This window comes from Somniosus microcephalus, chromosome 2 (genome assembly GCF_052327205.1).
Source record: "Somniosus microcephalus isolate GS21.2 chromosome 2, FLI_Smic_1.0, whole genome shotgun sequence".
In the NCBI taxonomy this organism is placed as follows: domain Eukaryota; kingdom Metazoa; phylum Chordata; class Chondrichthyes; order Squaliformes; family Somniosidae; genus Somniosus; species Somniosus microcephalus.
Window position 1 is genome coordinate 387,961,641 of NC_140988.1, and position 27,043 is coordinate 387,988,683.

A 27,043-nucleotide genomic window follows, 5' to 3' on the forward strand; every position below is an offset into this window, starting at 1 on the left:
ATTACATTTGCCACTGTTCTGCTTATCTGACCAACCCGTCTATATTGTCCTGTAGCCTGAGGCTTCCCTCCTCGCTATTTAACACTCCACCAATTTTCGTGTCATCTGCGAACTTACTGATCATACCTCCTACATTCATATCTAAATCATTAATGTACACTACAAACAGCAAAGGACCCAGCACCGATCCCTGCAGTACACCACTGGACACAGGCTTCCAGTCACAAAAACAACCTTCGACTATCACCTTCTGCCTCCTGCCACTAAGCCAATTTTGGATCCAATGTGCCAAATTGCCCTGGCTCCCATGAGCTCTTACCTTCTTGACCAGTCTCCCATGCAGGACTTTGTCAAAAGCCTTACTGAAGTCCATGTAGACTACATCAACTGCACTACCTTCATCCACACACTTAGTCACCCCCTCGAAAAATTCAATCAAATTGGTTAGACATGATCTCCCCCTGACAAAGCCATGCTGACTATCCTTGATTAATCCTTGCCGCTCCAAGTGGAGACTAATTCTGTCCCTCAGAATTTTTTCCAATTATTTCCCTACCGCTGATGTTAGGTTCACTGGCCTGTAATTCCCTGGTTTATCCCTCAAGCAGCGGTGACCCGAGACCCGAGCGCACAGCGAGATCGGGACAAGTGACCCGAGGCCCGAGCGCACAGCGAGAGCGGGACCAGTGACCCGAGACCCGAGCGCACAGCGAGATCGGGACAAGTGACCCGAGGCCCGAGCGCACAGCGAGAGCGGGACCAGTGACCCGAGACCCGAGCGCACAGCGAGATCGGGACAAGTGACCCGAGGCCCGAGCGCACAGCGAGAGCGGGACCAGTGACCCGAGACCCGAGCGCACAGTGAGATCGGGACAAGTGACCCGAGACCCGAGCGCACAGCGAGAGCGGGACCAGTGACCCGAGGCCCGAGAGCACAGCGAGAGCGGGACCAGTGACCCGAGACCCGAGTGCACAGCGAGAGCGGGACCAGTGACCCGAGGCCCGAGAGCACAGCGAGATCGGGACCAGTGACCCGAGGCCCGAGAGCACAGCGAGATCGGGACCAGTGACCCGAGGCCCTAGAGCACAGCGAGATCGGGACCAGTAACCCGAGGCCCGAGAGCACAGCGAGAGCGGGACCAGTAACCCGAGGCCCGAGAGCACAGCGAGAGCGGGACCAGTGACCCGAGGCCCGAGAGCACAGCGAGATCGGGACCAGTGACCCGAGGCCCGAGAGCACAGCGAGAGCGGGACCAGTGACCCGAGGCCCGAGAGCACAGCGAGATCGGGACCAGTGACCCGAGGCCCGAGAGCACAGCGAGAGCGGGACCAGTGACCCGAGGCCCGAGAGCACAGCGAGAGCGGGACCAGTGACCCGAGACCCGAGCGCACAGCGAGAGCGGGACCAGTGTCCCGAGGCCCGAGAGCACAGCGAGAGCGGGACCAGTGACCCGAGGCCCGAGAGCACAGCGAGATCGGGACCAGTGACCCGAGGCCCGAGAGCACAGCGAGAGCGGGACCAGTGACCCGAGGCCCGAGAGCACAGCGAGAGCGGGACCAGTGACCCGAGACCCGAGCGCACAGCGAGAGCGGGACCAGTGTCCCGAGGCCCGAGAGCACAGCGAGAGCGGGACCAGTGACCCGAGCGCACAGCGAGATCGGGACAAGTGACCAGAGGCCCGAGCGCACAGCGAGAGCGGGACCAGAGACCCGAGGCCCGAGAGCACAGCGAGAGCGGGACCAGTGACCCGAGGCCCGAGAGCACAGCGAGAGCGGGACCAGCGACCCGAGACCCGAGCGCACAGCGAGAGCGGGACCAGTGACCCGAGCGCACAGCGAGATCGGGACAAGTGACCCGAGGCCCGAGCGCACAGCGAGAGCGGGACCAGTGACCCGAGGCCCGAGAGCACAGCGAGAGCGGGACCAGTGACCTGAGGCCCGAGAGCACAGCGAGAGCGGGACCAGTGACCCGAGACCCGAGCGCACAGCGAGAGCGGGACCAGGGACCCGAGACCCGAGAGCACAGCGAGAGCGGGACCAGTGACCCGAGACCCGAGCGCACAGCGAGAGCGGGACCAGTGTCCCGAGGCCCGAGAGCACAGCGAGAGCGGGACCAGTGACCCGAGCGCACAGCGAGATCGGGACCAGTGACCCGGGGCCCGAGAGCACAGCGAGATCGGGACAAGTGACCCGAGGCCTGAGCGCACAGCGAGAGCGGGACCAGTGACCCGAGACCCGAGCGCACAGCGAGATCGGGACCAGTAACCCGAGGCCCGAGAGCACAGCGAGAGCGGGACCAGTGACCCGAGACCCGAGCGCACAGCGAGATCGGGACCAGTAACCCGAGGCCCGAGAGCACAGCGAGAGCGGGACCAGTGACCCGAGGCCCGAGAGCACAGCGAGAGCGGGACCAGTGACCGGAGGACCGAGAGCACAGCGAGAGCGGGACCAGTGACCCGAGACCCGAGCGCACAGCGAGAGCGGGACCAGTGACCGGAGGCCTGAGAGCACAGCGAGAGCGGAACCACTGACCCGAGGCCCGAGAGCACAGCGAGAGCGGAACCAGTGACCCGAGGCCCGAGAGCACAGCGAGAGCGGGACCAGTGACCGGAGGCCTGAGAGCACAGCGAGAGCGGGACCAGTGACCCGAGGCCCGAGAGCACAGCGAGATCGGGACCAGTGACCCGAGACCCGAGCGCACAGCGAGAGAGGGACAAGTGACCCGAGACCCGAGCGCACAGCGAGATCGGGACCAGTAACCCGAGGCCTGAGAGCACAGCGAGATCGGGACCAGTAACCCGAGGCCCGAGAGCACAGCGAGATCGGGACCAGTAGCCCGAGGCCCGAGAGCACAGCGAGATCGGGACCAGTAGCCCGAGGCCCGAGAGCACAGCGAGAGCGGGACCAGTGACCCGAGGACCGGGAGCACAGCGAGATCGGGACCAGTAGCCCGAGGCCCGAGAGCACAGCGAGAGCGGGACCAGTGACCCGAGGACCGGGAGCACAGCGAGATCGGGACCAGTAACCCGAGGCCCGAGAGCACAGCGAGATCGGGACCAGTAACCCGAGGCCCGAGAGCACAGCGAGAGCGGGACCAGTGACCCGAGGCCCGAGAGCACAGCGAGAGCGGGACCAGTGACCCGAGGCCCGAGAGCACAGCGAGAGCGGGACAAGTGACCCGAGGCCCGAGAGCACAGCGAGAGCGGGACCAGTGACCCGAGGCCCGAGAGCACAGCGACAGCGGGACCAGTGACCCGAGGCCCGAGAGCACAGCGAGAGCGGGACCAGTGACCCGAGGCCCGAGAGCACAGCGAGAGCGGGACCAGTGACCCGAGGCCCGAGAGCACAGCGAGAGCGAGACCAGTGACCCAAGGCCCGAGAGCACAGCGAGAGCGGGACCAGTGACCCGAGGCCCGAGAGCACAGCGAGAGCGGGACCAGTGACCCGAGACACGAGCGCACAGCGAGATCGGGACCAGTAACCCGAGGCCCGAGAGCACAGAGAGAGCGGGAACAGTGACACGAGACCCGAGCGCACAGCGAGAGCAGGACCAGTGACCCGAGGCCCGAGAGCACAGCGAGAGCGGGACCAGTGACCCGAGGCCCGAGAGCACAGCGAGATCGGGACCAGTGACCCGAGGCCCGAGAGCACAGCGAGAGCGGGACCAGTGACCCGAGGCCCGAGAGCACAGCGAGAGCGGGACCAGTGACCCGAGGCCCGAGAGCACAGCGAGAGCGGGACCAGTGACCCGAGGCCCGAGAGCACAGCGAGAGCGGGACCAGTGACCCGAGGCCCGAGAGCACAGCGAGAGCGGGACCAGTGACCCGAGGCCCGAGAGCACAGCGAGAGCGGGACCAGTGACCCGAGGCTCGAGGGCACAGCGAGAGCGGGACCAGTGACCCGAGGCCCAAGAGCACAGCGAGAGCGGGACCAGTGACCGGAGGCCCGAGAGCACAGCGAGAGCGGGACCAGTGACCGGAGGCCCGAGAGCACAGCGAGAGCGGGACAAGTGACCGGAGGCCCGAGCGCACAGCGAGATCGGGACCAGTAACCCGAGGCCCGAGAGCACAGCGAGATCGGGACCAGTAACCCGAGGCCTGAGAGCACAGCGAGATCGGGACCAGTAACCCGAGGCCCGAGAGCACAGCGAGATCGGGACCAGTAACCCGAGGCCTGAGAGCACAGCGAGATCGGGACCAGTGGCCCGAGGCCCGAGAGCACAGTGAGAGCGGGACCAGTAACCCGAGGCCCGACAGCACAGCGAGAGCCGGACCAGTGACCCGAGGCCCGAGAGCACAGCGAGAGCGGGACCAGTGACCCGAGGCCGGAGAGCACAGCGAGATCGGGACCAGTAACCCGAGGCCCGAGAGCACAGCGAGAGCGGGACCAGTGACCCGAGGCCCGAGAGCACAGCGAGAGCGGGACCAGTGACCCGAGGCCCGAGAGCACAGCGAGAGCGGGGCCAGTGACCCGAGGCCCGAGAGCACAGCGAGAGCGGGACCAGTGACCGGAGGCCCGAGAGCACAGCGAGAGCGGGACCAGCGGAGACCCAAGGCCCGAGAGCACAGCGAGAGCGGGACCAGTGACCCGAGGCCCGAGAGCACAGCGAGAGCGGGACCAGTGACCCGAGGCCCGAGAGCACAGCGAGAGCGGGACCAGTGACCCGAGGCCCGAGAGCACAGCGAGAGCGGGAGCAGTGACCCGAGGCCCGAGAGCACAGCGACAGCGGGACCAGTGACCTGAGGCCCGAGAGCATAGCGAGAGCGAGACCAGTGACCCGAGGCCCGACAGCACAGCGAGAGCGGGACCAGTGACCCGAGGCCCGAGAGCACAGCGAGAGCGGGACCAGTGACCCGAGGCCCGAGAGCACAGCGAGAGCGGGACCAGTGACCCGAGGCCCGAGAGCACAGCGAGAGCGGGACCAGTGACCCGAGGCCCGAGAGCACAGCGAGAGCGGGACCAGAGACCCGAGGCCCGAGAGCACAGCGAGAGCGGGACAAGCGGAGACCCAAGGCCCGAGAGCACAGCAAGAGCGGGACCAGTGACCCGAGGCCCGAGAGCACAGCGAGAGCGGGACCAGTGACCCGAGGCCCGAGAGCACAGCGAGAGCGGGACCAGTGACCCGAGGCCCGAGAGCACAGCGACAGCGGGACCAGTGACCCGAGGCCCGAGAGCACAGCGAGAGCGGGACCAGCGGAGACCCAAGGCCCGAGAGCACAGCGAGAGCGGCACCTGTGACCCGAGGCCCGAGAGCACAGCGAGAGCGGGACCAGTGACCCGAGGCCCGAGAGCACAGCGAGAGCGGGACCAGTGACCCGAGGCCCGAGAGCACAGCGACAGCGGGACCAGTGACCCGAGGCCCGAGAGCACAGCGAGAGCGGGACCAGTGACCCGAGGCCCGAGAGCACAGGGAGAGCAGGACCAGTGACCCGAGGCCCGAGAGCACAGCGAGAGCGGGACCAGTGACCCGAGGCCCGAGAGCACAGCGAGAGCGGGACCAGTGACCCGAGGCCCGAGAGCACAGCGAGAGCGGGACCAGTGACCCGAGGCCCGAGAGCACAGCGAGAGCGGGACCAGTGACCCGAGGCCCGAGAGCACAGCGAGAGCGGGACCAGTGACCCGAGGCCCGAGAGCACAGCGAGAGCGGGACCAGTGACTCGAGGCCCGAGAGCACAGCGAGTGCGGGACCAGCGGAGACCCGAGGCCCGAGTGCACAGTGAGAGCGGGACCAGTGACCGGAGGCCCGACAGCACAGCGAGAGCGGGACCAGTGACCCGAGGCCCGAGAGCACAGCGAGAGCGGGACCAGTGACCCGAGGCCCGAGAGCACAGCGAGAGCGGGACCAGTGACCCGAGGCCCGAGAGCACAGCGAGAGCGGGACCAGTGACCCGAGGCCCGAGAGCACAGCGAGAGCGGGACCAGTGACCCGAGGCCCGAGAGCACAGCGAGAGCGGGACCAGTGACCCGAGGCCCGAGAGCACAGCGAGAGCGGGACCAGTGACCCGAGGCCCGAGAGCACAGCGACAGCGGGACCAGTGACCCGAGGCCCGAGAGCACAGCGAGAGCGGGACCAGCGGAGACCCAAGGCCCGAGAGCACAGCGAGAGCGGCACCTGTGACCCGAGGCCCGAGAGCACAGCGAGAGCGGGACCAGTGACCCGAGGCCCGAGAGCACAGCGAGAGCGGGACCAGTGACCCGAGGCCCGAGAGCACAGCGACAGCGGGACCAGTGACCCGAGGCCCGAGAGCACAGCGAGAGCGGGACCAGTGACCCGAGGCCCGAGAGCACAGCGAGAGCGGGACCAGTGACTCGAGGCCCGAGAGCACAGCGAGTGCGGGAACAGCGGAGACCCGAGGCCCGAGAGCACAGTGAGAGCGGGACCAGTGACCGGAGGCCCGACAGCACAGCGAGAGCGGGACCAGGGACCCGAGGCCCGAGAGCACAGCGAGAGCGGGACCAGTGACCCGAGGCCCGAGAGAACAGCGTGAGCGGGACCAGTGACCCGAGGCCCGAGAGCACAGCGAGAGCGGGACCAGTGACCCGAGGCCCGAGAGCACAGCGACAGCGGGACCAGTGACCCGAGGCCCGAGAGCACAGCGAGAGCGGGACCAGTGACCCGAGGCCCGAGAGCACAGGGAGAGCGGGACCAGTGACCCGAGGCCCGAGAGCACAGCGAGAGCGGGACCAGTGACCCGAGGCCCGAGAGCACAGCGACAGCGGGACCAGTGACCCGAGGCCCGAGAGCACAGCGAGAGCGGGACCAGTGACCCGAGGCCCGAGAGCACAGGGAGAGCGGGACCAGCGACCCGAGGCCCGAGAGCACAGCGAGAGCGGGACCAGTGACCCGAGGCCCGAGAGCACAGCGAGAGCGGGACCAGTGACCCGAGGCCCGAGAGCACAGCGAGAGCGGGACCAGTGACCCGAGGCCCGAGAGCACAGCGAGAGCGGGACCAGTGTCCCGAGGCCCGAGAGCACAGCGAGAGCGGGACCAGTGACCCGAGGCCCGAGAGCACAGCGAGAGCCGGACCAGTGACCCGAGTCCCGAGAGCACAGCGAGAGCGGGACAAGTGACCCGAGGCCCGAGGGCACAGCGAGAGCGGGACCAGTGACCCGAGGCCCGAGAGCACAGCGAGAGCGGGACCAGTGACCCGAGGCCCGAGAGCACAGCGAGAGCGGGACCAGTGACCCGAGGCCCGAGAGCACAGCGAGAGCGGGACCAGTGACCCGAGGCCCGAGAGCACAGCGACAGCGGGACCAGTGACCCGAGGCCCGAGAGCACAGCGAGAGCGGGACCAGTGACCCGAGGCCCGAGAGCACAGTGTGAGCGGGACCAGTGACCCGAGGCCCGAGAGCACAGCGAGAGCGGGACCATTGACCCGAGGCCCGAGAGCATAGCCAGAGCGGGACCAGTGACCCGAGGCCTGAGAGCACAGCGAGAGCAGGACCAGTGACCCGAGGCCCGAGAGCACAGCGAGATCGGGACCTGTGACCCGAGACCCGAGCGCACAGCGAGAGAGGGACCAGTGACCCGAGACCCGAGCGCACAGCGAGAGAGGGACAAGTGACCCGAGACCCGAGCGCACAGCGAGATCGGGACCAGTAACCCGAGGCCTGAGAGCACAGCGAGATCGGGACCAGTAACCCGAGGCCCGAGAGCACAGCGAGATCGGGACCAGTAGCCCGAGGCCCGAGAGCACAGCGAGATCGGGACCAGTAGCCCGAGGCCCGAGAGCACAGCGAGAGCGGGACCAGTGACCCGAGGACCGGGAGCACAGCGAGATCGGGACCAGTAGCCCGAGGCCCGAGAGCACAGCGAGAGCGGGACCAGTGACCCGAGGACCGGGAGCACAGCGAGATCGGGACCAGTAACCCGAGGCCCGAGAGCACAGCGAGATCGGGACCAGTAACCCGAGGCCCGAGAGCACAGCGAGAGCGGGACCAGTGACCCGAGGCCCGAGAGCACAGCGAGAGCGGGACCAGTGACCCGAGGCCCGAGAGCACAGCGAGAGCGGGACAAGTGACCCGAGGCCCGAGAGCACAGCGAGAGCGGGACCAGTGACCCGAGGCCCGAGAGCACAGCGACAGCGGGACCAGTGACCCGAGGCCCGAGAGCACAGCGAGAGCGGGACCAGTGACCCGAGGCCCGAGAGCACAGCGAGAGCGGGACCAGTGACCCGAGGCCCGAGAGCACAGCGAGAGCGAGACCAGTGACCCAAGGCCCGAGAGCACAGCGAGAGCGGGACCAGTGACCCGAGGCCCGAGAGCACAGCGAGAGCGGGACCAGTGACCCGAGACACGAGCGCACAGCGAGATCGGGACCAGTAACCCGAGGCCCGAGAGCACAGAGAGAGCGGGAACAGTGACACGAGACCCGAGCGCACAGCGAGAGCAGGACCAGTGACCCGAGGCCCGAGAGCACAGCGAGAGCGGGACCAGTGACCCGAGGCCCGAGAGCACAGCGAGATCGGGACCAGTGACCCGAGGCCCGAGAGCACAGCGAGAGCGGGACCAGTGACCCGAGGCCCGAGAGCACAGCGAGAGCGGGACCAGTGACCCGAGGCCCGAGAGCACAGCGAGAGCGGGACCAGTGACCCGAGGCCCGAGAGCACAGCGAGAGCGGGACCAGTGACCCGAGGCCCGAGAGCACAGCGAGAGCGGGACCAGTGACCCGAGGCCCGAGAGCACAGCGAGAGCGGGACCAGTGACCCGAGGCTCGAGGGCACAGCGAGAGCGGGACCAGTGACCCGAGGCCCAAGAGCACAGCGAGAGCGGGACCAGTGACCGGAGGCCCGAGAGCACAGCGAGAGCGGGACCAGTGACCGGAGGCCCGAGAGCACAGCGAGAGCGGGACCAGTGACCGGAGGCCCGAGCGCACAGCGAGATCGGGACCAGTAACCCGAGGCCCGAGAGCACAGCGAGATCGGGACCAGTAACCCGAGGCCTGAGAGCACAGCGAGATCGGGACCAGTAACCCGAGGCCCGAGAGCACAGCGAGATCGGGACCAGTAACCCGAGGCCTGAGAGCACAGCGAGATCGGGACCAGTGGCCCGAGGCCCGAGAGCACAGTGAGAGCGGGACCAGTAACCCGAGGCCCGACAGCACAGCGAGAGCCGGACCAGTGACCCGAGGCCCGAGAGCACAGCGAGAGCGGGACCAGTGACCCGAGGCCGGAGAGCACAGCGAGATCGGGACCAGTAACCCGAGGCCCGAGAGCACAGCGAGAGCGGGACCAGTGACCCGAGGCCCGAGAGCACAGCGAGAGCGGGACCAGTGACCCGAGGCCCGAGAGCACAGCGAGAGCGGGGCCAGTGACCCGAGGCCCGAGAGCACAGCGAGAGCGGGACCAGTGACCGGAGGCCCGAGAGCACAGCGAGAGCGGGACCAGCGGAGACCCAAGGCCCGAGAGCACAGCGAGAGCGGGACCAGTGACCCGAGGCCCGAGAGCACAGCGAGAGCGGGACCAGTGACCCGAGGCCCGAGAGCACAGCGAGAGCGGGACCAGTGACCCGAGGCCCGAGAGCACAGCGAGAGCGGGAGCAGTGACCCGAGGCCCGAGAGCACAGCGACAGCGGGACCAGTGACCTGAGGCCCGAGAGCACAGCGAGAGCGAGACCAGTGACCCGAGGCCCGACAGCACAGCGAGAGCGGGACCAGTGACCCGAGGCCCGAGAGCACAGCGAGAGCGGGACCAGTGACCCGAGGCCCGAGAGCACAGCGAGAGCGGGACCAGTGACCCGAGGCCCGAGAGCACAGCGAGAGCGGGACCAGTGACCCGAGGCCCGAGAGCACAGCGAGAGCGGGACCAGTGACCCGAGGCCCGAGAGCACAGCGAGAGCGGGACAAGCGGAGACCCAAGGCCCGAGAGCACAGCAAGAGCGGGACCAGTGACCCGAGGCCCGAGAGCACAGCGAGAGCGGGACCAGTGACCCGAGGCCCGAGAGCACAGCGAGAGCGGGACCAGTGACCCGAGGCCCGAGAGCACAGCGACAGCGGGACCAGTGACCCGAGGCTCGAGAGCACAGCGAGAGCGGGACCAGCGGAGACCCAAGGCCCGAGAGCACAGCGAGAGCGGCACCTGTGACCCGAGGCCCGAGAGCACAGCGAGAGCGGGACCAGTGACCCGAGGCCCGAGAGCACAGCGAGAGCGGGACCAGTGACCCGAGGCCCGAGAGCACAGCGACAGCGGGACCAGTGACCCGAGGCCCGAGAGCACAGCGAGAGCGGGACCAGTGACCCGAGGCCCGAGAGCACAGGGAGAGCCGGACCAGTGACCCGAGGCCCGAGAGCACAGCGAGAGCGGGACCAGTGACCCGAGGCCGGAGAGCACAGCGAGATCGGGACCAGTAACCCGAGGCCCGAGAGCACAGCGAGAGCGGGACCAGTGACCCGAGGCCCGAGAGCACAGCGAGAGCGGGACCAGTGACCCGAGGCCCGAGAGCACAGCGAGAGCGGGGCCAGTGACCCGAGGCCCGAGAGCACAGCGAGAGCGGGACCAGTGACCGGAGGCCCGAGAGCACAGCGAGAGCGGGACCAGCGGAGACCCAAGGCCCGAGAGCACAGCGAGAGCGGGACCAGTGACCCGAGGCCCGAGAGCACAGCGAGAGCGGGACCAGTGACCCGAGGCCCGAGAGCACAGCGAGAGCGGGACCAGTGACCCGAGGCCCGAGAGCACAGCGAGAGCGGGAGCAGTGACCCGAGGCCCGAGAGCACAGCGACAGCGGGACCAGTGACCTGAGGCCCGAGAGCACAGCGAGAGCGAGACCAGTGACCCGAGGCCCGACAGCACAGCGAGAGCGGGACCAGTGACCCGAGGCCCGAGAGCACAGCGAGAGCGGGACCAGTGACCCGAGGCCCGAGAGCACAGCGAGAGCGGGACCAGTGACCCGAGGCCCGAGAGCACAGCGAGAGCGGGACCAGTGACCCGAGGCCCGAGAGCACAGCGAGAGCGGGACCAGTGACCCGAGGCCCGAGAGCACAGCGAGAGCGGGACAAGCGGAGACCCAAGGCCCGAGAGCACAGCAAGAGCGGGACCAGTGACCCGAGGCCCGAGAGCACAGCGAGAGCGGGACCAGTGACCCGAGGCCCGAGAGCACAGCGAGAGCGGGACCAGTGACCCGAGGCCCGAGAGCACAGCGACAGCGGGACCAGTGACCCGAGGCCCGAGAGCACAGCGAGAGCGGGACCAGCGGAGACCCAAGGCCCGAGAGCACAGCGAGAGCGGCACCTGTGACCCGAGGCCCGAGAGCACAGCGAGAGCGGGACCAGTGACCCGAGGCCCGAGAGCACAGCGAGAGCGGGACCAGTGACCCGAGGCCCGAGAGCACAGCGACAGCGGGACCAGTGACCCGAGGCCCGAGAGCACAGCGAGAGCGGGACCAGTGACCCGAGGCCCGAGAGCACAGGGAGAGCAGGACCAGTGACCCGAGGCCCGAGAGCACAGCGAGAGCGGGACCAGTGACCCGAGGCCCGAGAGCACAGCGAGAGCGCGACCAGTGACCCGAGGCCCGAGAGCACAGCGAGAGCGGGACCAGTGACCCGAGGCCCGAGAGCACAGCGAGAGCGGGACCAGTGACCCGAGGCCCGAGAGCACAGCGAGAGCGGGACCAGTGACTCGAGGCCCGAGAGCACAGCGAGTGCGGGACCAGCGGAGACCCGAGGCCCGAGAGCACAGTGAGAGCGGGACCAGTGACCGGAGGCCCGACAGCACAGCGAGAGCGGGACCAGGGACCCGAGGCCCGAGAGCACAGCGAGAGCGGGACCAGTGACCCGAGGCCCGAGAGAACAGCGTGAGCGGGACCAGTGACCCGAGGCCCGAGAGCACAGCGAGAGCGGGACCAGTGACCCGAGGCCCGAGAGCACAGCGACAGCGGGACCAGTGACCCGAGGCCCGAGAGCACAGCGAGAGCGGGACCAGTGACCCGAGGCCCGAGAGCACAGGGAGAGCGGGACCAGTGACCCGAGGCCCGAGAGCACAGCGAGAGCGGGACCAGTGACCCGAGGCCCGAGAGCACAGCGACAGCGGGACCAGTGACCCGAGGCCCGAGAGCACAGCGAGAGCGGGACCAGTGACCCGAGGCCCGAGAGCACAGGGAGAGCGGGACCAGTGACCCGAGGCCCGAGAGCACAGCGAGAGCGGGACCAGTGACCCGAGGCCCGAGAGCACAGCGAGAGCGGGACCAGTGACCCGAGGCCCGAGAGCAAAGCGAGAGCGGGACCAGTGACCCGAGGCCCGAGAGCACAGCGAGAGCGGGACCAGTGTCCCGAGGCCCGAGAGCACAGCGAGAGCGGGACCAGTGACCCGAGGCCCGAGAGCACAGCGAGAGCCGGACCAGTGACCCGAGTCCCGAGAGCACAGCGAGAGCGGGACAAGTGACCCGAGGCCCGAGGGCACAGCGAGAGCGGGACCAGTGACCCGAGGCCCGAGAGCACAGCGAGAGCGGGACCAGTGACCCGAGGCCCGAGAGCACAGCGAGAGCGGGACCAGTGACCCGAGGCCCGAGAGCACAGCGAGAGCGGGACCAGTGACCCGAGGCCCGAGAGCACAGCGACAGCGGGACCAGTGACCCGAGGCCCGAGAGCACAGCGAGAGCGGGACCAGTGACCCGAGGCCCGAGAGCACAGTGTGAGCGGGACCAGTGACCCGAGGCCCGAGAGCACAGCGAGAGCGGGACCATTGACCCGAGGCCCGAGAGCATAGCCAGAGCGGGACCAGTGACCCGAGGCCTGAGAGCACAGCGAGAGCGGGACCAGTGACCCGAGGCCCGAGAGCACAGCGAGATCGGGACCAGTGACCCGAGACCCGAGCGCACAGCGAGAGAGGGACCAGTGACCCGAGACCCGAGCGCACAGCGAGATCGGGACCAGTAACCCGAGGCCTGAGAGTACAGCGAGATCGGGACCAGTAACCCGAGACCCGAGAGCACAGCGAGATCGGGACCAGTAGCCCGAGGCCCGAGAGCACAGCGAGATCGGGACCAGTAGCCCGAGGCCCGAGAGCACAGCGAGAGCGGGACCAGTGACCCGAGGCCCGAGAGCACAGCGAGAGCGGGACCAGTGACCCGAGGCCCGAGAGCACAGCGAGAGCGGGACCAGTGACCCGATGCCCGAGAGCACAGCGAGAGCGGGACCAGTGACCCGAGACACGTGCGCACAGCGAGATCGGGACCAGTAACCCGAGGCCCGAGAGCACAGAGAGAGCGGGAACAGTGACACGAGACCCGAGCGCACAGCGAGAGCAGGACCAGTGACCCGAGGCCCGAGAGCACAGCGAGAGCGGGACCAGTGAACCGAGGCCCGAGAGCACAGCGAGATCGGGACCAGTAACCCGAGGCCTGAGAGCACAGCGAGATCGGGACCAGTAACCCGAGGCCCGAGAGCACAGCGAGATCGGGACCAGTAACCCGAGGCCTGAGAGCACAGCGAGATCGGGACCAGTGGCCCGAGGCCCGAGAGCACAGCGAGAGCGGGACCAGTAACCCGAGGCCCGAGAGCACAGCGAGAGCCGGACCAGTGACCCGAGGCCCGAGAGCACAGCGAGAGCGGGACCAGTGACCCGAGGCCGGAGAGCACAGCGAGATCGGGACCAGTAACCCGAGGCCCGAGAGCACAGCGAGAGCGGGACCAGTGACCCGAGGCCCGAGAGCACAGCGAGAGCGGGACCAGTGACCCGAGGCCCGAGAGCACAGCGAGAGCGGGGCCAGTGACCCGAGGCCCGAGAGCACAGCGAGAGCGGGACCAGTGACCGGAGGCCCGAGAGCGCAGCGAGAGCGGGACCAGCAGAGACCCAAGGCCCGAGAGCACAGCGAGAGCGGGACCAGTGACCCGAGGCCCGAGAGCACAGCGAGAGCGGGACCAGTGACCCGAGGCCCGAGAGCACAGCGAGAGCGGGACCAGTGACCCGAGGCCCGAGAGCACAGCGAGAGCGGGACCAGTGACCCGAGGCCCGAGAGCACAGCGACAGCGGGACCAGTGACCTGAGGCCCGAGAGCACAGCGAGAGCGGGACCAGTGACCCGAGGCCCGACAGCACAGCGAGAGCGGGACCAGTGACCCGAGGCCCGAGAGCACAGCGAGAGCAGGACCAGTGACCCGAGGCCCGAGAGCACAGCGAGAGCGGGACCAGTGACCCGAGGCCCGAGAGCACAGCGAGAGCGGGACCAGTGACCCGAGGCCCGAGAGCACAGCGAGAGCGGGACCAGTGACCCGAGGCCCGAGAGCACAGCGAGAGCGGGACAAGCGGAGACCCAAGGCCCGAGAGCACAGCAAGAGCGGGACCAGTGACCCGAGGCCCGAGAGCACAGCGAGAGCGGGACCAGTGACCCGAGGCCCGAGAGCACAGCGAGAGCGGGACCAGTGACCCGAGGCCCGAGAGCACAGCGACAGCGGGACCAGTGACCCGAGGCCCGAGAGCACAGCGAGAGCGGGACCAGTGACCCGAGGCCCGAGAGCACAGGGAGAGCGGGACCAGTGACCCGAGGCCCGAGAGCACAGCGAGAGCGGGACCAGTGACCCGAGGCCCGAGAGCACAGCGAGAGCGGGACCAGTGACCCGAGGCCCGAGAGCACAGCGAGAGCGGGACCAGTGACCCGAGGCCCGAGAGCACAGCGAGAGCGGGACCAGTGTCCCGAGGCCCGAGAGCACAGCGAGAGCGGGACCAGTGACCCGAGGCCCGAGAGCACAGCGAGAGCCGGACCAGTGACCCGAGTCCCGAGAGCACAGCGAGAGCGGGACAAGTGACCCGAGGCCCGAGAGCACAGCGAGAGCGGGACCAGTGACCCGAGGCCCGAGAGCACAGCGAGAGCGGGACCAGTGACCCGAGGCCCGAGAGCACAGCGAGAGCGGGACCAGTGACCCGAGGCCTGAGAGCCCAGCGAGAGCGGGACCAGTGACCCGAGGCCCGAGAGCACAGCGAGAGCGGGACCAGTGACCCGAGGCCCGAGAGCACAGCGAGAGCGGGACCAGTGACCCGAGGCCCGCGAGCACAGCGTGAGCGGGACCAGTGACCCGAGGCCCGAGAGCACAGCGAGAGCGGGACCATTGACCCGAGGCCCGAGAGCATAGCCAGAGCGGGACCAGTGACCCGAGGCCTGAGAGCACAGCGAGAGCGGGACCAGTGACCCGAGGCCCGAGAGCACAGCGAGAGCGGGACCAGTGACCCGAGGCCCGAGAGCACAGCGAGAGCGAGACCAGTGACCCGAGGCCCGACAGCACAGCGAGAGCGGGACCAGTGACCCGAGGCCCGAGAGCACAGCGAGAGCGGGGCCAGGGACCCGAGGCCCGAGAGCACAGCGAGAGCGGGACCAGCGACCCGAGGCCCGAGAGCACAGCGAGAGCGGGACCAAAGACCCGAGGCCCGAGAGCACAGCGAGAGCGGGACCAGCGACCCGAGGCCCGAGAGCACAGCGAGAGCGGGACCAGCGACCCGAGGCCCGAGAGCACAGCGAGAGCGGGACCAAAGACCCGAGGCCCGAGAGCACAGCGAGAGCGGGACCAGCGACCCGAGGCCCGAGAGCACAGCGAGAGCAGGACCAGCGACCCGAGGCCCGAGAGCACTGCGAGAGCGGGACCAGCGGAGACCCGAGGCCCGAGAGCACAGCGAGAGCGGGACCAGTGACCCGAGGCCCGAGAGCACAGCGAGAGCGGGACCAGTGACTCGAGGCCCGAGAGCACAGCGAGTGCGGGACCAGCGGAGACCCGAGGCCCGAGAGCACAGTGAGAGCGGGACCAGTGACCGGAGGCCCGACAGCACAGCGAGAGCGGGACCAGGGACCAGAGGCCCGAGAGCACAGCGAGAGCGGGACCAGTGACCCGAGGCCCGAGAGAACAGCGTGAGCGGGACCAGTGACCCGAGGCCCGAGAGCACAGCGAGAGCGGGACCAGTGACTCGAGGCCCGAGAGCACAGCGAGAGCGGGACCAGTGACCCGAGACACGAGCGCACAGCGAGATCGGGACCAGTAACCCGAGGCCCGAGAGCACAGAGAGAGCGGGAACAGTGACACGAGACCCGAGCGCACAGCGAGAGCAGGACCAGTGACCCGAGGCCCGAGAGCACAGCGAGAGCGGGACCAGTGACCCGAGGCCCGAGAGCACAGCGAGAGCGGGACAAGCGGAGACCCAAGGCCCGAGAGCACAGCAAGAGCGGGACCAGTGACCCGAGGCCCGAGAGCACAGCGAGAGCGGGACCAGTGACCCGAGGCCCGAGAGCACAGCGAGAGCGGGACCAGTGACCCGAGGCCCGAGAGCACAGCGACAGCGGGACCAGTGACCCGAGGCCCGAGAGCACAGCGAGAGCGGGACCAGTGACCCGAGGCCCGAGAGCACAGGGAGAGCGGGACCAGTGACCCGAGGCCCGAGAGCACAGCGAGAGCGGGACCAGTGACCCGAGGCCCGAGAGCACAGCGAGAGCGGGACCAGTGACCCGAGGCCCGAGAGCACAGCGAGAGCGGGACCAGTGACCCGAGGCCCGAGAGCACAGCGAGAGCGGGACCAGTGTCCCGAGGCCCGAGAGCACAGCGAGAGCGGGACCAGTGACCCGAGGCCCGAGAGCACAGCGAGAGCCGGACCAGTGACCCGAGTCCCGAGAGCACAGCGAGAGCGGGACAAGTGACCCGAGGCCCGAGAGCACAGCGAGAGCGGGACCAGTGACCCGAGGCCCGAGAGCACAGCGAGAGCGGGACCAGTGACCCGAGGCCCGAGAGCACAGCGAGAGCGGGACCAGTGACCCGAGGCCTGAGAGCCCAGCGAGAGCGGGACCAGTGACCCGAGGCCCGAGAGCACAGCGAGAGCGGGACCAGTGACCCGAGGCCCGAGAGCACAGCGAGAGCGGGACCAGTGACCCGAGGCCCGCGAGCACAGCGTGAGCGGGACCAGTGACCCGAGGCCCGAGAGCACAGCGAGAGCGGGACCATTGACCCGAGGCCCGAGAGCATAGCCAGAGCGGGACCAGTGACCCGAGGCCTGAGAGCACAGCGAGAGCGGGACCAGTGACCCGAGGCCCGAGAGCACAGCGAGAGCGGGACCAGTGACCCGAGGCCCGAGAGCACAGCGAGAGCGAGACCAGTGACCCGAGGCCCGACAGCACAGCGAGAGCGGGACCAGTGACCCGAGGCCCGAGAGCACAGCGAGAGCGGGGCCAGGGACCCGAGGCCCGAGAGCACAGCGAGAGCGGGACCAGCGACCCGAGGCCCGAGAGCACAGCGAGAGCGGGACCAAAGACCCGAGGCCCGAGAGCACAGCGAGAGCGGGACCAGCGACCCGAGGCCCGAGAGCACAGCGAGAGCGGGACCAGCGACCCGAGGCCCGAGAGCACAGCGAGAGCGGGACCAAAGACCCGAGGCCCGAGAGCACAGCGAGAGCGGGACCAGCGACCCGAGGCCCGAGAGCACAGCGAGAGCAGGACCAGCGACCCGAGGCCCGAGAGCACTGCGAGAGCGGGACCAGCGGAGACCCGAGGCCCGAGAGCACAGCGAGAGCGGGACCAGTGACCCGAGGCCCGAGAGCACAGCGAGAGCGGGACCAGTGACTCGAGGCCCGAGAGCACAGCGAGTGCGGGACCAGCGGAGACCCGAGGCCCGAGAGCACAGTGAGAGCGGGACCAGTGACCGGAGGCCCGACAGCACAGCGAGAGCGGGACCAGGGACCAGAGGCCCGAGAGCACAGCGAGAGCGGGACCAGTGACCCGAGGCCCGAGAGAACAGCGTGAGCGGGACCAGTGACCCGAGGCCCGAGAGCACAGCGAGAGCGGGACCAGTGACCCGAGGCCCGAGAGCACAGCGAGAGCGGGACCAGTGACCCGAGACACGAGCGCACAGCGAGATCGGGACCAGTAACCCGAGGCCCGAGAGCACAGAGAGAGCGGGAACAGTGACACGAGACCCGAGCGCACAGCGAGAGCAGGACCAGTGACCCGAGGCCCGAGAGCACAGCGAGAGCGGGACCAGTGACCCGAGGCCCGAGAGCACAGCGAGATCGGGACCAGTGACCCGAGGCCCGAGAGCACAGCGAGAGCGGGACCAGTGACCCGAGGCCCGAGAGCACAGCGAGAGCGGGACCAGTGACCCGAGGCCCGAGAGCACAGCGAGAGCGGGACCAGTGACCCGAGGCCCGAGAGCACAGCGAGAGCGGGACCAGTGACCCGAGGCCCGAGAGCACAGCGAGAGCGGGACCAGTGACCCGAGGCCCGAGAGCACAGCGAGAGCGGGACCAGTGACCCGAGGCTCGAGGGCACAGCGAGAGCGGGACCAGTGACCCGAGGCCCAAGAGCACAGCGAGAGCGGGACCAGTGACCGGAGGCCCGAGAGCACAGCGAGAGCGGGACCAGTGACCGGAGGCCCGAGAGCACAGCGAGAGCGGGACCAGTGACCGGAGGCCCGAGCGCACAGCGAGATCGGGACCAGTAACCCGAGGCCCGAGAGCACAGCGAGATCGGGACCAGTAACCCGAGGCCTGAGAGCACAGCGAGATCGGGACCAGTAACCCGAAGCCCGAGAGCACAGCGAGATCGGGACCAGTAACCCGAGGCCTGAGAGCACAGCGAGATCGGGACCAGTGGCCCGAGGCCCGAGAGCACAGCGAGAGCGGGACCAGTAACCCGAGGCCCGAGAGCACAGCGAGAGCCGGACCAGTGACCCGAGGCCCGAGAGCACAGCGAGAGCGGGACCAGTGACCCGAGGCCGGAGAGCACAGCGAGATCGGGACCAGTAACCCGAGGCCCGAGAGCACAGCGAGAGCGGGACCAGTGACCCGAGGCCCGAGAGCACAGCGAGAGCGGGACCAGTGACCCGAGGCCCGAGAGCACAGCGAGAGCGGGGCCAGTGACCCGAGGCCCGAGAGCACAGCGAGAGCGGGACCAGTGACCGGAGGCCCGAGAGCACAGCGAGAGCGGGACCAGCGGAGACCCAAGGCCCGAGAGCACAGCGAGAGCGGGACCAGTGACCCGAGGCCCGAGAGCACAGCGAGAGCGGGACCAGTGACCGGAGGCCCGAGAGCACAGCGAGAGCGGGACCAGCGGAGACCCAAGGCCCGAGAGCACAGCGAGAGCGGGACCAGTGACCCGAGGCCCGAGAGCACAGCGAGAGCGGGACCAGTGACCCGAGGCCCGAGAGCACAGCGAGAGAGGGACCAGTGACCCGAGGCCCGAGAGCACAGCGAGAGCGGGACCAGTGACCCGAGGCCCGAGAGCACAGCGACAGCGGGACCAGTGACCTGAGGCCCGAGAGCACAGCGAGAGCGAGACCAGTGACCCGAGGCCCGACAGCACAGCGAGAGCGGGACCAGTGACCCGAGGCCCGAGAGCACAGCGAGAGCGGGACCAGTGACCCGAGGCCCGAGAGCACAGCGAGAGCGGGACCAGTGACCCGAGGCCCGAGAGCACAGCGAGAGCGGGACCAGTGACCCGAGGCCCGAGAGCACAGCGAGAGCGGGACCAGTGACCCGAGGCCCGAGAGCACAGCGAGAGCGGGACAAGCGGAGACCCAAGGCCCGAGAGCACAGCAAGAGCGGGACCAGTGACCCGAGGCCCGAGAGCACAGCGAGAGCGGGACCAGTGACCCGAGGCCCGAGAGCACAGCGAGAGCGGGACCAGTGACCCGAGGCCCGAGAGCACAGCGACAGCGGGACCAGTGACCCGAGGCCCGAGAGCACAGCGAGAGCGGGACCAGCGGAGACCCAAGGCCCGAGAGCACAGCGAGAGCGGGACCAGTGACCCGAGGCCCGAGAGCACAGCGAGAGCGGGACCAGTGACCCGAGGCCCGAGAGCACAGCGAGAGCGGGACCAGTGACCCGAGGCCCGAGAGCACAGCGACAGCGGGACCAGTGACCCGAGGCCCGAGAGCACAGCGAGAGCGGGACCAGTGACCCGAGGCCCGAGAGCACAGGGAGAGCAGGACCAGTGACCCGAGGCCCGAGAGCACAGCGAGAGCGGGACCAGTGACCCGAGGCCCGAGAGCACAGCGAGAGCGGGACCAGTGACCCGAGGCCCGAGAGCACAGCGAGAGCGGGACCAGTGACCCGAGGCCCGAGAGCACAGCGAGAGCGGGACCAGTGACCCGAGGCCCGAGAGCACAGCGAGAGCGGGACCAGTGACCCGAGGCCCGAGAGCACAGCGAGAGCGGGACCAGTGACTCGAGGCCCGAGAGCACAGCGAGTGCGGGACCAGCGGAGACCCGAGGCCCGAGTGCTCAGTGAGAGCGGGACCAGTGACCGGAGGCCCGACAGCACAGCGAGAGCGGGACCAGTGACCCGAGGCCCGAGAGCACAGCGAGAGCGGGACCAGTGACCCGAGGCCCGAGAGCACAGCGAGAGCGGGACCAGTGACCCGAGGCCCGAGAGCACAGCGAGAGCGGGACCAGTGACCCGAGGCCCGAGAGCACAGCGAGAGCGGGACCAGTGACCCGAGGCCCGAGAGCACAGCGAGAGCGGGACCAGTGACTCGAGGCCCGAGAGCACAGCGAGTGCGGGACCAGCGGAGACCCGAGGCCCGAGAGCACAGTGAGAGCGGGACCAGTGACCGGAGGCCCGACAGCACAGCGAGAGCGGGACCAGGGACCCGAGGCCCGAGAGCACAGCGAGAGCGGGACCAGTGACCCGAGGCCCGAGAGAACAGCGTGAGCGGGACCAGTGACCCGAGGCCCGAGAGCACAGCGAGAGCGGGACCAGTGACCCGAGGCCCGAGAGCACAGCGACAGCGGGACCAGTGACCCGAGGCCCGAGAGCACAGCGAGAGCGGGACCAGTGACCCGAGGCCCGAGAGCACAGGGAGAGCGGGACCAGTGACCCGAGGCCCGAGAGCACAGCGAGAGCGGGACCAGTGACCCGAGGCCCGAGAGCACAGCGACAGCGGGACCAGTGACCCGAGGCCCGAGAGCACAGCGAGAGCGGGACCAGTGACCCGAGGCCCGAGAGCACAGTGTGAGCGGGACCAGTGACCCGAGGCCCGAGAGCACAGCGAGAGCGGGACCATTGACCCGAGGCCCGAGAGCATAGCCAGAGCGGGACCAGTGACCCGAGGCCTGAGAGCACAGCGAGAGCGGGACCAGTGACCCGAGGCCCGAGAGCACAGCGAGATCGGGACCAGTGACCCGAGACCCGAGCGCACAGCGAGAGAGGGACCAGTGACCCGAGACCCGAGCGCACAGCGAGATCGGGACCAGTAACCCGAGGCCTGAGAGCACAGCGAGATCGGGACCAGTAACCCGAGACCCGAGAGCACAGCGAGATCGGGACCAGTAGCCCGAGGCCCGAGAGCACAGCGAGATCGGGACCAGTAGCCCGAGGCCCGAGAGCACAGCGAGAGCGGGACCAGTGACCCGAGGCCCGAGAGCACAGCGAGAGCGGGACCAGTGACCCGAGGCCCGAGAGCACAGCGAGAGCGGGACCAGTGACCCGAGGCCCGAGAGCACAGCGAGAGCGGGACCAGTGACCCGAGACACGAGCGCACAGCGAGATCGGGACCAGTAACCCGAGGCCCGAGAGCACAGAGAGAGCGGGAACAGTGACACGAGACCCGAGCGCACAGCGAGAGCAGGACCAGTGACCCGAGGCCCGAGAGCACAGCGAGAGCGGGACCAGTGAACCGAGGCCCGAGAGCACAGCGAGATCGGGACCAGTAACCCGAGGCCTGAGAGCACAGCGAGATCGGGACCAGTAACCCGAGGCCCGAGAGCACAGCGAGATCGGGACCAGTAACCCGAGGCCTGAGAGCACAGCGAGATCGGGAGCAGTGGCCCGAGGCCCGAGAGCACAGCGAGAGCGGGACCAGTAACCCGAGGCCCGAGAGCACAGCGAGAGCCGGACCAGTGACCCGAGGCCCGAGAGCACAGCGAGAGCGGGACCAGTGACCCGAGGCCTGAGAGCACAGCGAGATCGGGACCAGTAACCCGAGGCCCGAGAGCACAGCGAGAGCGGGACCAGTGACCCGAGGCCCGAGAGCACAGCGAGAGCGGGACCAGTGACCCGAGGCCCGAGAGCACAGCGAGAGCGGGGCCAGTGACCCGAGGCCCGAGAGCACAGCGAGAGCGGGACCAGTGACCGGAGGCCCGAGAGCGCAGCGAGAGCGGGACCAGCAGAGACCCAAGGCCCGAGAGCACAGCGAGAGCGGGACCAGTGACCCGAGGCCCGAGAGCACAGCGAGAGCGGGACCAGTGACCCGAGGCCCGAGAGCACAGCGAGAGCGGGACCAGTGACCCGAGGCCCGAGAGCACAGCGAGAGCGGGACCAGTGACCCGAGGCCCGAGAGCACAGCGACAGCGGGACCAGTGACCTGAGGCCCGAGAGCACAGCGAGAGCGGGACCAGTGACCCGAGGCCCGACAGCACAGCGAGAGCGGGACCAGTGACCCGAGGCCCGAGAGCACAGCGAGAGCAGGACCAGTGACCCGAGGCCCGAGAGCACAGCGAGAGCGGGACCAGTGACCCGAGGCCCGAGAGCACAGCGAGAGCGGGACCAGTGACCCGAGGCCCGAGAGCACAGCGAGAGCGGGACCAGTGACCCGAGGCCCGAGAGCACAGCGAGAGCGGGACAAGCGGAGACCCAAGGCCCGAGAGCACAGCAAGAGCGGGACCAGTGACCCGAGGCCCGAGAGCACAGCGAGAGCGGGACCAGTGACCCGAGGCCCGAGAGCACAGCGAGAGCGGGACCAGTGACCCGACGCCCGAGAGCACAGCGACAGCGGGACCAGTGACCCGAGGCCCGAGAGCACAGCGAGAGCGGGACCAGTGACCCGAGGCCCGAGAGCACAGGGAGAGCGGGACCAGTGACCCGAGGCCCGAGAGCACAGCGAGAGCGGGACCAGTGACCCGAGGCCCGAGAGCACAGCGAGAGCGGGACCAGTGACCCGAGGCCCGAGAGCACAGCGAGAGCGGGACCAGTGACCCGAGGCCCGAGAGCACAGCGAGAGCGGGACCAGTGTCCCGAGGCCCGAGAGCACAGCGAGAGCGGGACCAGTGACCCGAGGCCCGAGAGCACAGCGAGAGCCGGACCAGTGACCCGAGTCCCGAGAGCACAGCGAGAGCGGGACAAGTGACCCGAGGCCCGAGAGCACAGCGAGAGCGGGACCAGTGACCCGAGGCCCGAGAGCACAGCGAGAGCGGGACCAGTGACCCGAGGCCCGAGAGCACAGCGAGAGCGGGACCAGTGACCCGAGGCCCGAGAGCACAGCGAGAGCGGGACCAGTGACCCGAGGCCCGAGAGCACAGCGAGAGCGGGACCAGTGACCCGAGGCCCGAGAGCACAGCGAGAGCGGGACCAGTGACCCGAGGCCCGCGAGCACAGCGTGAGCGGGATCAGTGACCCGAGGCCCGAGAGCACAGCGAGAGCGGGACCATTGACCCGAGGCCCGAGAGCATAGCCAGAGCGGGACCAGTGACCCGAGGCCTGAGAGCACAGCGAGAGCGGGACCAGTGACCCGAGGCCCGAGAGCACAGCGAGAGCGGGACCAGTGACCCGAGGCCCGAGAGCACAGCGAGAGCGAGACCAGTGACCCGAGGCCCGACAGCACAGCGAGAGCGGGACCAGTGACCCGAGGCCCGAGAGCACAGCGAGAGCGGGGCCAGGGACCCGAGGCCCGAGAGCACAGCGAGAGCGGGACCAGCGACCCGAGGCCCGAGAGCACAGCGAGAGCGGGACCAAAGACCCGAGGCCCGAGAGCACAGCGAGAGCGGGACCAGCGACCCGAGGCCCGAGAGCACAGCGAGAGCGGGACCAGCGACCCGAGGCCCGAGAGCACAGCGAGAGCGGGACCAAAGACCCGAGGCCCGAGAGCACAGCGAGAGCGGGACCAGCGACCCGAGGCCCGAGAGCACAGCGAGAGCAGGACCAGCGACCCGAGGCCCGAGAGCACTGCGAGAGCGGGACCAGCGGAGACCCGAGGCCCGAGAGCACAGCGAGAGCGGGACCAGTGACCCGAGGCCCGAGAGCACAGCGAGAGCGGGACCAGGGACCCGAGGCCCGAGAGCACAGCGAGAGCGGGACCAGCGACCCGAGGCCCGAGAGCACAGCGAGAGCGGGACCAGCGACCCGAGGCCCGAGAGCACAGCGAGCGCGGGACCAGTGACCCGAGGCCCGATAGCACAGCGAGAGCGGGACCAGTGACCCGAGGCCCGAGAGCACAGCGAGAGCGGGACCAGTGACCCGAGGCCCGAGAGCACAGCGAGAGCGGGACCAGTGACCCGAGGCCCGAGAGCACAGCGAGAGCGTGACCAGTGACCCGAGGCCCGATAGCACAGCGAGAGCGGGACCAGTGACCCGAGGCCCGAGAGCACAGCGAGAGCGGGACCAGTGACCCGAGGCCCAAGAGCACAGCGAGAGCGGGACGAGTGACCCGAGAGCACAGCGAGAGCGGGACCAGTGACCCGAGGCCCAATAGCACAACGAGAGCGAGACCAGTGACCCGTGGCTCGAGAGCTCAGCGAGAACGGGACCAGTGACCCGAGGCCCGAGAGCACAGCGAGAGTGGAACCAGTGACCCGAGGCAGGAGAGCACAGCGAGAGCGGTGTGATGAAATATTCCATTCATCACAGCCTGTGACTGTGGTTATTTTCAGGTTCCCCCTTACCATTGTATTGCCTGTGACTGTGGTTGGTTTCAGGTTTCTCCTCACCATTGTATTGTGTATTGGAATGTATGGAATGTGTTGTGTGTTGGGCTCCGCCCATACCTGGCCTCGATGTAAGCCAGCTCAGTCTGGCCTCACAGCCAGTACTGCAGACCTCCAGGGAAGATACCTCTCTCCACTGCGTGTTTTCTTCTAAGTTAATAAAAGCCTTGTTTTGTTTCGCTAACATCGAGTCTCGGGATTATTGAGGCACATCAATTTTATTAACTTATTTTTCAACACAATGGATCAACTCCTGAAACCCGAACGTTTGGATTTGGATCAGCATGCTCCGGGCACATCAGCACGCTTCGGACACTGGTTTATGTGTATGGAATTCTTCCTGGACAATTCCGCAGCCGTCAAAGACGCTACGGACGCTGCGAGTATGAAACTCGGAATTCTGCGGAATTGGGTAAGCCACCGGGTTTACCCCCTCATCCAAGACGCCGACACGTACCTGGCCGCCTGCGACATCTTAAAGGCGCATTACCAGCAGCCTACGAATGAGGTGTATGCTAGGCATCTGCTCGCCACTCGCGCACAGCGACCTGGGGAATCGGTGGAGGAGTTCCAAGGCACCCTGAAAATGCTTGGCAAAGACTGCAAGTGCCGAGATGTAAAAGCCGCAGTGTACACCGACGAGCTTGTTCGCGATGCCTTTATCACAGGCCTCAGCTCCACTTACATCCGGCAAAGACTGCTGGAAAAAACGGGATTGGACCTGAAACAGGCTGCGGACACCGCGCGATCCCTGGATGTGGCCCAGAGAAACTCGGACGCCTACTCTTCAGCCCGCGCCGTCCACGCCGCCACGTGTGCCCCAATGGCGCCGCCATCTTGGAAGGCATCTTCCCCGCCCGGCAGCCCGACACCGTCGGGGCCCCGCTCTCCCCCCAGAAGCCCTACGACAGCCGCGACGCGTCGGGGACCCAACTGCTACTTCTGCGGGCAGCCAAAGCACACCAGAAACCTGTGCCCGGCGAAAGGCACCACGTGCTTTAAGTGCGGTAAGAAGGGGCACTTTGGGAAGGTGTGCAGAGGGAACCCCGCTGGAAAACCAAAACCCGCCACCGCCGCGTGTGCGCCGTGGGAGCGGCCATCTTGGACGCCATCTTGCCCGACCTTGTGGGGTCCGCCATCTTGTGAGCAGACAGCGCGGACGCCATCTTGTCTCGATCAGGGCCCTACAGTGGCATTGGTCACAGTGGACCAGACCAGGCCCCACCCGCTATCCAAATCAATGGTGGACATCGAGGTAAACGGGTGCGGGGTTAAATGTTTAATTGACAGTGGAAGCACTGAGAGTTTTATCCACCCGGAACTGGCACGACAACTCTCCCTAAAGGTGGTCCCTACTCGGGGTACCATCTCTATGGCTGATAAAACCCAGACATCGACCATTCTGGGTTACTGCACGGTACAATTGTCCGTTAACGGGATTGTATACGATAATTTTAAAGTATTAATCATGAAGAATCTATGCGCGAGCGTGATCTTGGGCCTGGATTTCCAGTGCAACCACCAAAGCATCACGCTCAAGTACGGTGGGTCCCAGCCGCCCCTCACAGTGTGCGGCCTGGCTACCCTGAAGGTAAAGCCGCCTTCGCTATTCGCGAACCTTACCCCTAACTGCCGGCCAATAGCGACCAAAAGCAGGAGGTACAGCTGGGAGGACAGGCGGTTTATCGCAACCGAGGTAGACAGACTCCTGAAAGAGCGCATTATTGAACGCAGCAATAGCCCGTGGCGCGCCCAAGTGGTGGTGGAAAGGGGTAGCGAGAAGAAACGGATGGTGATCGACTATAGCCAAACGATCAACAGGTACACCCAACTAGACGCCTACCCGCTACCCCGCATATCAGAAATGATGAACCAAATCGCCCAATACCGGGTGTTCTCCACCATCGACCTCAAGTCAGCGTACCACCAGCTCCCTATCAGACCAGAGGACCGCCCGTACACCGCCTTCGAGGCGAACGGACGCCTCTACCAATTCCTCAGAGTCCCCTTTGGGGTGACGAATGGGGTCTCGGTCTTCCAGAGGGAGATGGATCGCATGGTCGATGACCACCACTTGCAGGCAACCTTCCCCTACCTCGACAACGTCACCATCTGCGGTCACAACCAGCAGGATCACGACTCGAACCTCGAGAGGTTCCTGAAAACCGCACAAAAACTCAACCTCACCTACAACGAGGACAAGTGCGTTTTCAACACCACGCGCCTCTGCATACTAGGCAGCGTGGTGGAGAATGGGGAAATCGGACCAGACCCCGACTGATTGCGCCCCCTACGGGAGCTGCCCCTGCCCAACACTCCCAAAGCCCTGAAAAGGTGCCTGGGGTTATTTTCTTATTATTCCCAATGGGTCCCCAACTACTCCGACAAAGCCCGCCCCCTCTTGAAAGCATCCTCTTTTCCGCTCTCTGCTGAGGCCCACGCCGCCTTC